The following is a 14880-nucleotide window of genomic DNA, read 5'->3' as shown; positions in this document are numbered from 1 at the left end:
TCACCAGAACCATGTGGGAGTTGGTTTACAGTGTGACCTAAATAACTGCCTTTAATAACAAATCACAAAACTGACCGACATGCGCAGACTCCCCTGACCATCTTGAAAGGCAAGCTGCTGGGCCTTGAACTGCCGTGCATGCAGTGAAGTCTTGATCACCCCAAGAGATGAAGGTGCTCCTTTCCTACCAGGAAATAGCCTGAAGCTCTCTGTCCTTCAACTACAAAGAATGAGTTCTACTAACAACGTGTGTGAGCTTAAAGGTGGACCATGACTTAGTTGAGCCTCCAGAGGAGACTGTACCTTGGCCTACACTCCAATTCTACCTGTCATATGTAGGCATGGAATGCTGTTGTGGACCCTGCTCAATGAAGCTGTCATGATATAGGGGTGTGACAATGTCTGAGATAATCGGTTTATAAGAAGGAAATGTCTGCTTGGGCAATGGTCTGTACCGTTGCTGATTGGTCCCATGGGAAGTCAGAATATCACAGTAACGAGCATATGCTCACCCACCGGCAGCCAGGAAGTAAGAGACAGGAGTAGGGCTCTAATATCAACCACAAGGGCAGATCCTTCAATCGACCTTCCTTCCACCAGGCAGTATCTTGTTAAGGTTCCAACAGCAACACGGAAGCACTGAAGGCTGGCAAGCCTTGAACTCAGGGCCTTGGGGAGATGCTTTCTCAGGAGGAAGCAGTGTCATATTGAACCTTCAAACTCATGGCAATTTATTTGGCCATAACTCCTGCATCCCTGCTGTCTCAGTATCTCCCTGCCCTCCCTTCTCCCCCTCTGGGTCCATGGGCCTCTTTTCTGTGTTTCCCATGAATCAGGAATGTGCTCGCTCACAGGAACCTTTGCAGAACTCTGTCTCTCCAGATGTTCTTCCAGCTGTGCTTTTGGGTTTGAGTTCACACCCACTCCGTGTTCTCCTGCAAGTGTCTTCCCAATGGCCCCTTGCGACAAATCTACACCTCCACCCCCCATCTTACTACCAAGTCTCTCTCGCATGTGCCATCACCCACTTTCCTACATTTTAAAATCGTTCTTCTTGCTCTGTGTGTGTGTGTGTGTGTTTTCTGTGACTGGAACTATTGCTCTACCAGCATGAGAATTTTGTCTATTTTGTTACTTATATTGAAAAATTGTATCCTGCTATAATAGAATATCACAGACCAAGTAACTTCTAATAAACAGAAACTTATTTCTTATAGTTCTGGAGACTTAGAAGAAGAATGGCACTTTCAAAGGGTATCCATCCCATGGCAGAGAGAGAGAAAGAGAGAGAGAGAGAGAGAGAGAGAGAGAGAGAGAGAGAGAGAGAGAGAGAGATCAAGGACCCAAGCCACATAGTCAAATCCCTTTATAATGGGCATCAATCCATTTGGGGATGACCCTCCCATCACTCAGGAGGCAGAGGTAGGCAGATCTTTTTGAGTTCGAGGCCAGGGGACAGCCAGGGCTGCATAGTAAGACCCTGTCTCAACAGAGAAAAGGTGGGATATAGAACTGAACAAAGAATTTCTTGAATGGGGAAAAAAACAGTGGCTAAGAAATGTTTTTTAGAAGGTGCCATACCACATCTAATCCCAGTACTCTCTAGGCAGAGGAAGGTGGATCTCTGTGAGTTTGAGGCCAGTCTAATCTGGATAAGGAGTTCTAAGATAGTCTGGGCTACCTAGGAAGATCCTGTCTCAAAGAAATTTTTTAAAAAGTGTTCACTCTCCTTAGCTGTCAGGGAAATTCAAATTAAAACTACTTTGACATTTTATCTTATACTATTCAGAATAGAAAACCAAAAAACCAAAAGTGCAGGCAAAGATGTGAGGGGAAGGTTGGGGTTGGGAGGGTCTCATGCATTGTCTGTGGCAGTGCAAACCAGTCCAGGTCATATGGAAATCAGTGTGGCAATTACGCGAGCTAGAAATATATTTACCATAGGACCCAACTATACCACTCCTGGGCATAGCAACTGAAGGATTCTATGGCCTACAGCAGAGACATGTTCAACTGTATGATTTACTGCTCTAATCACGATAGCTAGGACATAGATGTTCATCAACTTGTGAATAGATTATAACGATGGAATTTTATTAAACTGTAAATAAACACAAAAAATGTGTTAAATTTGCAAGTAAATGGAAGGATCTGGAAACTGTCAGGCTGAGGGAAGTAACCCAGACCCAGAAAGACAAAAGCCACATGTTCTCAGTCACATGTGGATGCTAGTCACGTGTTCAATCTTTATATCTCCATATTTAGCTTGGAGTGTTTAGAATCCAAAAGAATGAAAGGCATGGCTAAGGAGTGGGAAGAAAGATCTTAAGGGATGGCAGAGAGCAGAATGCTAGAGCTATGAAGGGGACTGAGGAGTGATAGGAAGGGAGTGTTAAGTGGGGGGATGGGTGAAGTCCAGGTGAGGGTCACTAACATGAAGACTTAGGGAGGACAGGTTCATGGGTCATGTCTCCTTCTCTTGCATGATGTCTTTCTACTCTACCACGCACAGTCCTAAGCATGATAAATCCCCCTCTTTCAAGCACACTTTTACAAGGTAACATGTGGTCCCCTCCTCCCCCTTTACTTTCACATCTGCCTGCAGGATTTGCGTGTGGCCTCTGGCTTGCTCTGCTATACCAGCTTTCCCTGCTGTTACCAACTCGTACCTGTCTGGCTTCGGGCAACCTGTCCTCATCTTCCCTGAGAATGAGGTAGGGAGGACTTTCCCCTCCCCATCTCTGAGTTTTGCAAACCGAGAGACCAAGATGCTCTTCTCTTGTCTTCCTCTGCAAGAGGTTGTACAATTCAGTTATACCCCCAGAGAAACTTAACCCAGACTCCCAGCAGGCAACTGCCAACTCTAGAACACTCCAAGAGCTAATGAGGGCATTTCAGTACATTTCCTTGTTTAAAAGAGCAGAGTGGCCCCCTCCTCCCCCTTTAGTCTCACATCTGTCTGCAGGATTTGCTATCATTAAATATTTCCCACTGTTCCAACTCTTCACAAAGGCTTCCTCCCTTTTCAACTCTCTTAAACCAAGCAACCCGTGCTGCAGAGGAGAAATAGAAACAACACTTGGGAGAGGCAACTTCACAGAAATTGTGAGCGGAGTGGATGCAGTTTCACCACAGACTTTCTGACGTTCCATGGGGTAGAGGGGAAAGGAGTGAATTTAAGGCGGGAGAGTACAGTGATTTTGCAGCTAGAAGTTCTGAAAGCAAAGGGGAAAAAATGACATCTAAAAATAATATTTGTAAATGTACCCAGAGGCTATTGCATGATGGGTACCCATGGGAGCAGGGCCTTCGGAATCTGCCTATGCCTCAGGCTGCTTGTGTTGATTGGCCTGAAATAGCAACAGCCTCCTTTTACCTAAGGCTCTACCATTCTTCCCTCCAGCTAGAGATGTAGCTTCCCAGCTCCAATCAGCCCAATTCTTTTACAAAGAATATCTTCCATGCCTGTGCAGGCAAGCTCCAGATTCCACTGCAGAATGGTTTTGTCTCTTTGAAGCCAACAAATCCCATGAGAATTTTTCTGTGTTCTCTGTCTATGTGCCTTCTCATGTCTACTTTACGTCCTGATTTCTGGGTGCTTCCCCCTACACCCACCTGTTTTTCTGGGCTTTGGAAGCTAGAGGAAAAGTAAGTAATTCTAATATGGGCCAACGTACCATGTATAAAGAGGAAATTGTGATTGCTGTTGTAGGAAGAGCAATCACTTGCCAAACTTTGGGACCTGCAGGTAGTTTGACTGCATAAGTCAAAGGCTATGTCAGAACTTTGGCTTCTGGGCCTGACTACAAATCTTTCCCTTCAGTGCAATGGTCAGCCATGAGGAAGTTTCATACTTTGTTCTACGCAGTAGGGTAAGTCATCTTTCCTTGACAACTGTCTATAGCTGTGCAACCAATAATTCTAAGACTTAGAGCCTCTCAAACCTGAACTCTACTGTCTCAGTTTCTGTGGGGAATCCAGCACAGTTGAGCTGAGTGTCTTTCTCACCGGCTCTCCCAAAGCTATGGTCAAGGCAAAAGTCAGGATCCCACTGGCTGCTATCCCAGAGCCCTAGCTCAGTTCTTCTTCTGGGATTCTTGAACTTGATGTTTGGGTTTTGGTTTTGTTCTGTTTGTAGATTTGTTTTCCAGCTTGACACAAACTCGGGTCATATGGGAAGACAAAACCTCGATGGAGAAAATGCTTCCATCAGATCATCCCGTAGACAAATCTGTGGGGTATTTTCCTGATTAATGATCGATGTGGGAGGGTCCAACCTGAGGTGAACCATCCCTGGGCAAGTGGCTCCTGCAGTGTAATAAAGTGGGTGGGGCTAGCCAGTGAGCGGCACTCTGCCACAGCCTGTTTCCTGCCTCCAGGTTCCTCCCTACCTGAAGTCCTGCCCAGGCTTTCCTCAATCATGGACTGTGATCAAAATGTGTTAGCCAAGTAAACCCTTTCTCCTCAGGTTTCTTTTGGTCACGGTCGTTATATCACATCAACAGAAACAAAACAGACTAAGTCAGAAGGCCACCCTCTATGAAATCCTCCATAGAGCAACCTACAATATGGCCCATAGGACATAGTAAATGCAGGCCGGTGTCAAACGTCAGTGGGCACTCTGTTTCCCTTTCCCTTTGGCAAAGGAAAGAGGCCTCTGATACTGAGATGAATTCAAGTAGCGATTAAAGCACACACTGGATCCAGAGAGCTGCTTTGTGTTCTGAATCCCCGACTGGGCTGACTAATCTCTGCTTTACCTTAGTTTATCCTATGGTACGTGAAACCAAAGATAGCATCTCACGCACTGGCTTGTTCGAGGATTCAATACAGGTGTAAGATGTTTGGGACTGGTAAAAGCTTTAAACCAATTAAATTGTACAAAATTATAAATGAATAGCTGACGTGCATTAAATTCTGCTTATTTAAAATACCCGGATTGTGAGGGTAACGTATACCTCAGGGTTAGAATGCAGGCTTAATCCCCCAAAAGCTCTTACTTCAATCCCAAACCTGAAAGTTATATGAAATAAACTATACTATACGTAGGCTTTGGCCTACGCCCACATTGTGCAGTCATCAGCATCGTCAAGATGATGAACACAGACATCACCCCCTGGTCACCCCTTCCCTCTGATTCCCCAGTGCTGCCATCCCTAGGTGATTCTGCTAATGTTCATGATACCCCAAATTAATTGCCATTAAGACTACTTCGAATCATAGCTCAGAAACAGTAATAAACTCACAGCCATAAACACAAGGAAGGACGAGTGATTAACAGCAAGACAGACATCTGGGACAGGCAGACTCTGCCACCACGCAGTTAACCACTGCCTGAGGCCATGGACAGCCATTGTGATTGTGTTTGCCCTTGCACCACGTGGCTGTGCGGGCAGAGCTATGAGACACCCGGCCTACACTGCTGCCAGGAGAAAGCTCCGCTTTGTGTTTCTCCAACTGTGACTTTTCCAGCTTCAAAACCCTGAGTGCTTTCCTTTTGCTGGAAAATGCTGTAAGGAGAAACGACTGGACAGGATGCAACTGACAAGCCTTTTTAACTTGCTTACCTGACCTTTCGCAGTCTGACCCTTCAAATACTGTCCCACTTAAGTCTTGTCCCAGGTGTTGGCTTTTTGTCCCATACAAACCACTTTCCTTTTGCCCTATCTTCCTGTGCCTTACCTCATCCCCTGCTCTATTCATGTCCCATACAAATTACCTTCCCTTTCCCCTTCCTTCCTGTGCCTTACCTCATCCCCTTCTCCATCCATCTAATGTGAGTCCATTCCTGTACACCTGCTTTTGGATATCTGGTCTACCCCTGGGATAATATAGCTTTGCTCTGAATGTTGATATGTGTTGTCCTTTTTCAAATTGGCAAATTCATAGAGGCCAGGGTGATCTCTCATTTCTGCAATGTGGTGCCCAAGACACGACACAGGAGAAAATTAGTAATGTTTGCTGAGGGTTTAAAGGGCAGACCCATTGGCATAACTATGTGGTTTACCAACATTTCTCAGTCTTGACACTTTAACAGTTCTTTCTGCTTGGGGCCATTCCATGCATTTCCAGGGTTGTTAGCATTCCTGACCTCTACACAGCAGGTGCCAGCAGTTCCCTTCCCCATGTGACAACCAGCCATGTTTCAAAGACTTTGCCAAAAATCACCTATGGGTGTTTTCAAGGATAGGGGCATGACTGCATAGACTTTATGACACTTAAATGTGGGCTGTCCAAGTTTTTCTTACAGTATCCATTAAATAGGGGTTTATTAAGCTAAGGAAAAAGAAGACATTGAAAGCTTGGAACCCTTTATAAGCCCCAGAAACTACCTATGCTGTGGTGAGAGAATTCATTTCATTTTTCCTCCTGTTTCCAAACATTTTGAAAGCATCAAAAGGAAATTCTTTAAAAGCCATGGTGATAAAGTCTTAAAGAGTAAGGAGTTAGGTCTGTTGTTCTGCTATGTAGGTTTGTGACAAAACCCTTGACTTGATCCTTTTACAAAGAGGGCAAGTTGACTTGGCCTGCAGCTGTGTGGGTTTCAGCTATCATGGTCTATAGAGAGCCATCATGCTGTGGTACAGAGCACAGAACAGAGCAAACTTCTCAGAACATAGCAGCCAGTAAGCAAAAGTGGAAGAGGGTCTAGGACCCCAGTATCCAAGGATTCTTTCATATGACAGAAGGACTTCTAACTATAATCCCTTCTTAGGGATTGGTGAGCCTCCACTAGTCACATAGGCGATAGTGTCATCTTAAAGTCACCTGAGAAGAGGGAGCCTCAGCTGAAGCATTGTCTCAATGTGATTGGTCTGTGGCCATGACTGAGAGGGACTCTATTGGTTATTAATTGATGAGGGATGGTACAGCCCACTGTGGGCAACACCATTCCTAGGCAGGTAAATGGGTCTGGGCTATATATTAAAATTAGATGAATATATGTTTTGGTTGTGTAGCTTAGTGTTCTTGTGGCACTCTTAACAATGGAAGTTGAGGTGTGTGCGTCTGACTCTTTTGCCTGTTCTTAGGAACATTTTCCTCCTACTAGGTTGCCTTATCCAGCCTTGGTATGAAAGTTTGTACCTAGGCTTATTGTAACTTGTTATGCTGGTTTTGGTTGCTATCCCTGAGAGGCCTACTTTTCTCTGAAGAGAAACAGAGGAGAAGTGGATCTGGGAGGTGGGGAGCAGTACTAAGAGTGGGTGAAGGGGAAACTGTGGCAGGGATGTATTATATGAGAAGAGAACATGAGTTAGCTGAGCATGAGCCAAAGGCAAGTTGGTGTGGCCCTCCATGTTTGCTGCTGGAGTTCCTACTTGGTTTCTGTTAATGATAGAGTGTAACCAGGATGCCTAAGATGAAATAAACCCTTTCTCCTGGGCTGCATTTAGTCACCGTGTTTATCACCACAACAGAAATCAAAGTAGAACAGAAACTAAACCTTTAACCGATGGGCCTCTGGGAGAGACACATCTACACCAGAGCAGTTGGCATTTCAGATGGAGTGCCCTCCATGTTCCCCAATATGGGCAGTACAGGCTCCTCTTCTCTTTGTCAGCAGGGGGTTTGCTGTGTATGATATATACTGCCTGTAACTGAATATGGCAAGCCATATCCCCGCGATTGTAATCGGCTGGAACAGTGCTTAAAACATTGATGACATTTGACATCATGCAAACACTCAGAGTGGTGAAGCCAGCAGACACCGATTCGTGGCCTGTCTCTCCGAGCTATCCAGCACTCTTGATCTTAATTAGTAATTCTTCCTCCATTCAATAGATACCATCTCAGCTTTGATACATTCCTTTTCTTCCTTATTACAATATGATATATGATATTCATTTTGCGAGTCTAATCCAATAGACTATGTGTCCAATGAGCTATTAAAATAAAACAACAGAATCCTTACCTATAATGCTGTTTGCTGGATCGATGTCCTGAGTGTACCCCCTGACAGCACCGCCCTCACTCTCAGCTCTTCTCTCCCTCCCCTGGAGGCTGCCCCTGCCTGCACTTCTCAAACCTCTCCTGTTCACTTTCCCCTTTCCTGTTCTCAACCTGCTTCCTCCTGACGTGTCCTCTAGATCCTCCTCTGCTTTGAAGACTCTTTGTCTTCATCCATGGCTCAAAGCTGAGTTGTGAACTTCAATTTCAAATCCATGTGAACATAACTTGCACATCACTGCACCTCTCCTCAAATCACAAGAGCAAGAGGAAAAGGGAATCAGCCTTCTGCTCAGGCGAGCCCTCATCCCCAGCGTGAGTCAGCGGCTTTGCTGTATCATTCCAGCTGGAACGGATGCTGGACACAATCATCTTGGTGAGAGAGCCTCTGTGGCAAACAACATATGTTTTAGTGGAACAGCCTAGAAAAATTAGCACTAGATGCCACTGGCAGGAAAGGCAAACTCAAGAATGGTACTCAGATCATTTTGATGCAAGGACAGTAGCTGGTGCCACACTGAGCGGCAGAAGGTGTCCTTCAGGGAGTAGCTTTGGGGTTGTATGTTAGCTTTCACTGTGACTCAAACAAATGGGAGATGTCTTTGGTGTGGGTTACTGATGAGCAGTGAGAGACGCAGGAGCTGGTGCAGTGCTTCACTGAGAAAGATTTAGAAAGTGTGAGCTATACAATTTTATAGAACAAATGCACAACCAGAGTGGGAACTTGGTACACTTAACAACAACTTCATATGTATTACCAACGAGTGTGGGGGACTGGTGACCCATTATTGCTTCTTAAAAAAAATAACTTGAAGCTCTCTCCCTGTGAATCCTTAAAACTTGGAATTCTTTTCCCTATGTGTCCCTTCTCCTGATTACATACATACCCTGTAGAGCCTAGAGGCAAAGATATCCCAGGCTCTTGCTCCCAACAGCGCCAGCATCTTTTCACAGCACACACATACATGTGTGTACACAAATGTATTCACACACATGTACATGCATGCACACATATGCACACAGGTAGCCTCACACATGTCCGCTCACACATATGTTCACACGCACACACACATGCCCCCCACAACACACATATTCTCTCTCTCCATCTGTCTCCTACCACCAGGGAAACTGGAAATTGACAGACAAGAAGGTTCAGAAAGGCCAATGTGCTTTGCCTAGGCCCACCCACTGATGATGGCAGGTTTCACAGACTCAGAATGAAATGCAGAGGAGAGCTGATCAGAGAAGCAGAGGTATGATATGGAGATGAGATTAACTGCTCTTGAGTAGATTCCCCACAGCGTGACCTCCACAATTAATTCACTTGCTATGGATTCCCTGAACCGCAAAGATACCCAAGTACATATGAAAGTTGAGATTTTTTTCTCAAAGCCAAACAGGACTGATCTGAACACTCATAACCATTGTTTTTTCAGTGAAAATGAAGATATTTTCCCTCATCTTTTTTTTTCATTAATCAGGACAGTTTCTGAAACTAGGCAGATTTTTAAATTGTAATTTCCCAATATAATATAAAAAGGAGCATGTGCCTATGAAAGACACCTTGTCTTTATTATGACCCTGACATTTCTCTTCATGAAGAGAGGCAAGATAATGTCAAGATGAGTCTAGCCTTTGTCCCTATGATCTCATATGAATTCATAAAGATAAATGTCATAAACACAGATCAGCTATCCTACTGTCTATATTACAAAGAATTTCATTTTGGTCTGGCAGGGGTTATTGCCTTGAAATATTTCTTCAAGCTATCATAAGGTTCTGGAGGTTTCTGGTTTTTAATTTTAGCCTTCTGCCCATTGCGATATGTTTTTTTCTCTGTTTGCCTGTGGTTCCCTTCCCTTCTCTCTTTTCCTTCTGTAGACTGCATTTGCCTTATAGGACTATAATCTCTATCAGGCACACCTAACTCTGTTTTCCTTTTTTCTCTCCATTTATCATAGTTCCTAAACTTAAGCCTTTTGGAGAACTCAAGTGGAGGGTCTATAACCCCACACGGTGCTCACGAAAGGACACAGTAGAGAATGGAAACCCAACTCTGTGATAACAGCATCGGACGTGAGAGCGTTAAATAGTCCAGTCAGGAAGGAAAGACAGGTAGGCTCAGAAACGGAAATGAGGGCCAAGTATAAGCTGCTCACGGGAGATGGACTTCAGATGCACAGATGCGAAGAAATGCAAGTGAGACGTAGAAAAGCCTTTGTTTCCTGCACTCCAGTGAGAAAGCTGGGCTGACCCACCACATTTCTGTTAAATTTTACTTTAAGACAACCAAAGAGTAACTAGGGATAAAAGAGGACATTTTATTAATACATATGCTAATTGTATATATGTATATATATAATATATGTATATATGCACACATGCATATATATTAAGTATACGCAAAAACATGATGGGAAACTGACATACAGTAAGAGAAGCACTGACAGCTGTGACATGACTCTTTAAAAGACACATGAAAAAAAATGTCCATTTTCCTTAGAGCATTGTTAATGGACCAATGCAACAATGCTTATCAAGTGTGCCTCGGAGGGCTAGGAAACTTATCCTGTGGCTCGGCAACAGTTGTTCTGAAAGCTGCACCCGTGGGGCTCCCTGCACAACCTGTAGGCATCCCATCACAGACTCTTTCCACAGCAGCTACCGTTGACTGCTTCTGTCCCCTTGAGTGTGGGACTTATGAGTCTTGCAACTTTCTAAGCATCATGAGTCTTGTTCAGTTCCATCCAGGGCAGGACATGGAGAAGGAAAGACAGACAAGCCTGAGTGGCTTGAGGCGGCACTGTGAGCTTTGATTTGGAAGAGGAATCTGCAGAGAGTTCTGTAAGAATCCAAGCCCACACTCCTTACAGTCGGGGTGGTATTGGGCAGGAAAGGATCTGCAGTTCCCCAGTGTGAGGGACAATGGATGTAGACTTAGTTAAAGAGTGTCACATGATCTACAGACGTCCTTCCTGGCTGGCCATTGCTTGGGGTCCGTGGGGCAGAGAAGGCAAGAATCTAGAGAAACATGTCCATTTATTTATAGAGACCAAACAACTGTAGTTGCTGGAATTGTCACAGCTCAAACAAAATGAAAAGAGCTTTTTAAATGGCCAGGTGCGTCTGGTCATCAGCTTCCAGTGTCTTGAGCCTCCCTCCGCCAGGACACGTTTCACCTTACAGGAAATGGCTGTGTGGCAGCTTAACAATAGGGTCTGGGGCCTCAGCGTCCCACTTCCAATGACTGGCAAAACGGGCTGAGGGCAGAGTAAATACAAGACTCACAGACAGCACCAAGGTCTTAGACACCCGTGGAACACTCACTGAGCAGCCACAAATAGGCATTCTAACGTACACCCAAGACGTCGCTCGAGATGAGATGCGCCAGAGTTCATAAAACAAACCTTAGTGGATGGAAATGGTAATGAAGTAGAGACCACGATGCAACCAGACTAAAATTGATAGCAAGAAAAAAAAATGAGACATCCACAGGCACGTGGAAATTAAACAGGACATCGCTAAATAACCCAGGAAGAAAGTGTGAGGAACTCCAGGAGACACTTTGAGCCAAATGGAATGGACAGCAGTATTCTGGCCAGGTAATCCCTTGACTAGTTTCCATTTGGATTCTGGTGAGGATCCAGGGTCTGTGGATCTGTGGATCCCCTGTCCAGGGTCACAGATACAGAGGATCTGTCCTTGTCAAGATGCGTCCATCTTTGTCATTGTTAGTACCACCGAGAAGCATTTGTCTGGTGGATTCGTGTCAAGCCAACCCCAAAGCAATGGTCACTACAAAATGCCATTCACCTGTGCTTCACTAACTGTGGCTCCGTCTTTCTTAAACGCCAGGTGACTTGGTCTGTAAATGAAACTGACCGGCCGACTCTACGTTTTGCAAAGGAAAGGGAAATGACTCAGAATGGCAAAAACAGTCACCAAAACGGGTTAAGTGGGAAGGGTTACATTTCCTAACTTTAAAACGTAACCACAAAGCAAGGCTAAACAGGCAGGCTTACACCGGCATGTTTAAATATATCGAATGAGGTCTCAAGCATCTATTGCTAACTGAATTCCACAAGGACATCCACACAGTCATATGGGGAAAGAACAAGCTTTTCAGCACACAGTGCTGGAAAAAACTGGATCTACACATGGGGTGGGGGAGGGGAGGATTAAATTGGACCATATACCATGAACAGGAATTAACTCAGAATAGATCAGCGATCTCAGTGCAAGTGCTAAAACAGTCAGACTCTTAGAAGAAAATGTAGCACAAACCTTCATGGCCATGTTTGGCGAGAAATCCTTACATAACAGGGACGCATGAGCGGCGAAGAAAAACTGGATCAAGTGAACTCCATCAAGACAAGATTGAAGAGGTCACGGTTCCCCCACAAAGACCAATTGAAAACAGTGGGCATGGTGACACATGTCTATAATCCCAGAATTTGGTGGAGGCAAGAAGGGAAACTAAGGCACTACAGAGGATGCCAATTGAGCCTAGTTTCATAGTTTAAAAAAATGTTTTGTTTCATTTTTGAGGCAGGGTCTCATGGTGTGTTTCGGGCCATCTTGGAACTGGCTATGTAGACCAGGCTGGACTTGAAATCACAAGTCTTAGGATTGAAGCTGTATGTACACTACCATACCCAGCAAAAGTAAAAATGTCTGTACGTCAAAGAATATTATCAATCTGGAAGTGGTGGTGCGTACCTGTAAGACCAGCATTTGGGGAGGCTGAAACAAGAAGGCTGTGGGGTTAGAGGTCACCCTGGACTGCACAATGAGCTTTTGTCATAAAAACGAAAACACAATCCCAAGCTTAATAAAATAATGAATATTATCAAGAAAATGAAAGACAATGGAATGGAATCAAACACTGCAACACACACGTATATCATATACATATGTATATGTATGTATATATATATATATATATATATATATATATATATATATACATTCTTCCTGGGTTATTTAGGGATGTCCCATTTAATTTCCATGTGCCTGTGATCAAAATCAATATAAAGAGCTCTATGATTGAAAAAGACAACATAATTTTAATTTGGGCAAAGTATACATAGATATAGCAAGAAAAAATCTAATAGCCTGTAGAAAGATGTTCAAGGCTGTCCTTCAGGAAAAGATGCAAATCAGGATCATGAGATAGCAACTTCACACCCAGTAAGGCAGGCAGCAAGAAGTCAGAAAACAAGCGGGGACAGCCATGTCCTAAAGTAAAACCATTGTGTCTTGTTATTAAGAATGCAAAATAATCCCTATCCCCTCTGGGTCCCTCGATCCTTCCTCCAACTCTTCCACAAGATTCCCCACACCCTGTCTGCTACTTAGGCGTGGGTCTCTGCATCTGTCTCAGTCAGCTGCTGGGTGGAGTCTCTCAGAGGACAGTTATGCTAGGCTCCTGTCTGCAAGCATAACAGAGCATCATCAATAGTGTCAGGGATTGGTCCTTGCCCATGGGATGGGTCTCGAGTTGGGCCAGTCATTGGTTGGCCATTCCCTCAGTCTCTGCTCTCTCTTTGTCCCTGCATTTGTTTTAAATAGGACAAATTTTGAGTTGAAGATTTTGTGGTTGGTTGGTGTCCTTATCCCTCCACTGGGAGTCCTGCCTGTCTACAGGGGGCTCTTAGAGACTGAATCACCAGCCAAAGAGCATACATGGGCTGTATCTAGGCCCCCAGTACAGATGTTCAGATGTGCAGCTTCTTCAAGCTCTTCATGCAGGAACCCCAACAACTGAATCGAGGGCTGCCCCTGACTCTGCTGCCTGCCTATGGATCCCATTCCCCTAACCGGGCTGACTTGTCTGGCCTCAGTGGGAGATGTGCCTAGTCCTGCAGTGTTTGTTGCACCAGAGTGGGTTGGTACCCAGGAGGGCCTCTCCCTTATCAGAGGAGAAAGGAGGAATGGGGGGGAGGAGCCACGTGAAGAGGGGCTGGGAAGAGAGGGGGACTGTGATCAGGATGTAAAGTGAATAAATAATAAATGGGGGAAAGAATCTAAACAGGTGAAAACCAGTTTGCTGGTTCATTAGGCTAGGCCCCAAGCAAAATTATCCTAGATAATAGAGCGATTTCTCATGTGTGCAATGGATGGATGTACACCATCCATCCATTATCTATCTATCTATCTATCTATCTATCTATCTATCTATCTATCTATCAATACATCCATTATCTATCTATCTATCTATCTATCTATCTATATTTATGTAGTAAATATATTTATTACAGCATAGTATATCCATACCTGGGAATATATTGACTGCAGCATGGCATATCCACACCTGGGAATATATTGACTACAGCATGCCTAAATCTCGGAAAGGACCCACGTATACAGATGGCTACACATGTGTTATTAATTCCTTGTTTCTGTCCAGAAACAATGATCTATAGAGGGTTAGAGGAAGTAGAACAGGCCTGTCTTAGAACTGGAGTTTGGGGATAGGGAGATAGAAAACACATGGGTGAACAACGGGGCTGTTCTTTTTAAGGTGGTGAAAATGTCCTCAGTTTGACTGTGGTGATAGTTAGACATAGCCATGGATGTAATGACATCTTGGGCATGTACGTTCTAAATGGATGGGCTATGTGAAATGTGAATTCTGTAAAGCTACTCACGAAAAACAAACACACATGCAAATCGTATGTATGCAAATGTATAAGCTCTCTCTGTATCTATAACTGTGTGTGTGTATATATATATATATATATATAGAGAGAGAGAGAGATGATAGAAAGGTAAGTAGGTAGATAGATAGATAATGGATGAATAGATAGATGATAGATAGATAGATAGATAGATAGATAATGGATGAATAGATAGATGATAGATAGATAGATAGATAGATAGATAGATAGATAAATGGATGAATAGATAGATGATAGATAGATAGATAGATAG

This window comes from Rattus norvegicus, chromosome 9 (assembly GCF_036323735.1).
Source record: "Rattus norvegicus strain BN/NHsdMcwi chromosome 9, GRCr8, whole genome shotgun sequence".
NCBI classification, from domain to species: Eukaryota; Metazoa; Chordata; class Mammalia; order Rodentia; family Muridae; genus Rattus; species Rattus norvegicus.
The sequence above is the reverse complement of the archived record's forward strand: the minus strand, read 5'-3'. Positions refer to the sequence as shown.